The following is a 2,035-nucleotide window of genomic DNA, read 5'->3' as shown; positions in this document are numbered from 1 at the left end:
GCTGCAGAAGGTGACCTTAAAACATTATAAACCGAGGATCTAAGAGTAAAACGGACTCGATTGTATTGCACGTTGATGGCCTGGACATTTCAGATTCGTTGGAAGTTGCAGATGAACTTAATAATTTTCTTTACAAATATCGGAGAAGTTTCCGCACCAAGCAGTAATCTAACACACTGTGAGTGTCATCCTAGCCCAACGCATTCTGAATGCATACCTGTTAGAAATAGTTTCTTCTTTGATCCCATATCAGGCTCGGAAGTGCTTAATATAATAAAATCATTAAACAATTCTGGTTCAAGTGGAAGTGGCGACATTTCGAATCGTATGTTAAAGAACATAGCCTTTTATATTGTAGACATTTTAAAACATTTATTTAATTCCGGTATAGCCTCTGGCGTCTTTCCAGAAGATCTAAAATGTGCTACTGTGATTCCACTCTTCAAAAAAGGGAGTAAAAAGGACAAAAATAACTATAGACCGATTTCGTTACTATCTTCAATCTCAAACATTTTTGAGAAAGCAGTAAAAAGTAGACTTCTGGCATATCTAAACAAAATTAATTATTTTAGTCCCATGCAATTTAACTGTAGGTCCGGCCTTTCAACGGAAGACGCTCTTCTTGACTTTTGGTCCTTTTTATATAAGGAAATTGATGGAAAAAAAGAGTTGCGTTAGTCTTTTTGTTGATATAACAAAGGAATTCGATATGGTATACCATAATATTTTACGGGAAAAGCTAAATTGCGCAGGTTTTCGGGGAACTATTCTTAGTTGGTTTAAATCCTACTTAAAGAACAGAACTCAAAGAGTGAAAATGAACAATAGTCTGAGCACAACCAGACTCATAACCCTAGGTGTGCAATGCATTTAAACTTTTTGTTGACATAAATCACGATGTACATTTGTTAAGATCTTGGTTTGCAAGTCATAAACTCATAGCAAGCAGCAAAACGAAATTAATAGTATTTGTGGGAAAGAGATACAACACAGTGATGCCTTTTTTCATGCTGCTAGCTGCGTGCGGCACAAGTTGTCCAACTATAAATGTATGCAGCAAAATCTGTAGACACTTTTGATCAGAAAACGGTTTGTGACAGTAAATGCTTCAAGATCGAAGTTGTTTCTAACTTTAAGTATTTAGGAGTTATTTTTGATCAAAATTTAAGTTGGTTATCTCATATATCTGCCGTAAAGCATTATTTGTTATCAACAGAACGTTTCTTTTATCATCTGAAGAAACTGCGCTCAAACAAAATATTGAAAATGGTGTATCACGGACTAGTTCAATCTAAATTCTAGTATGGTATAATTTGTTGGGGTGGTTCATATACCAATAAGATTCGCCCGCTTTTAATTTTGCAAAAATGTCTCATCCGAAGAACGTGTAATGTTGGTCGTCTAGCGCACTCTATGGATCTTTTTAGAAAAATTAATATTCTTCTCGTACGACACTTGTACTATTACGAAGTTTTGAAAATCTTTTTTATAAAGAGCGTGTTGCACCTGCGGGATTTGCAAATAAGAACGCTGGTTTTCTTGGTTGTACAATATGGTTGAAACCTAATGCGTTTTATTTCCTGAAGAAATTTACAATGTTAAATTGGTTTTTGGTGATTAATAGTATGGTGAATTGGATTACAATTACTTACGCTTTTGTGCGTTCTCCTGGCTCTGGTGCATTCGCAATTTATAAGTGAATCGAAATGGCGACTAGAAAATTCTTTAAGTTTCTCAAATCGCGGCATTTCACAACAGTGTTGCCTTATGCCTCTTATTACATTTAACTACGCAGAGTCGCAATCCAGAGGCAGGAGTGCACATTCACAATATAAGTTTTGGAATAAATAGACATTAGGTAGTTTCACACTACATCCCAGCCTCCGTGAATCTAGCTCAGCTCAGATTCACCAACGTCTAGCCAGGATGCAGGCCGGTCGCTTGAAGACTCCGAATTTCGTGTTCACGTCAGCTGCTCTCACTTGGGAATCCTTGCCCGGATGCACCTTCACCACTCTTCCAGTCAACCACTTGG

The sequence above is a fragment of the Rhagoletis zephyria genome, unplaced genomic scaffold (genome assembly GCF_001687245.7).
Source record: "Rhagoletis zephyria isolate East Lansing unplaced genomic scaffold, Rhagoletis_zephyria_1.1 Rzeph_scaffold_01681, whole genome shotgun sequence".
NCBI lineage: Eukaryota > Metazoa > Arthropoda > Insecta > Diptera > Tephritidae > Rhagoletis > Rhagoletis zephyria.
The sequence above is the reverse complement of the archived record's forward strand: the minus strand, read 5'-3'. Positions refer to the sequence as shown.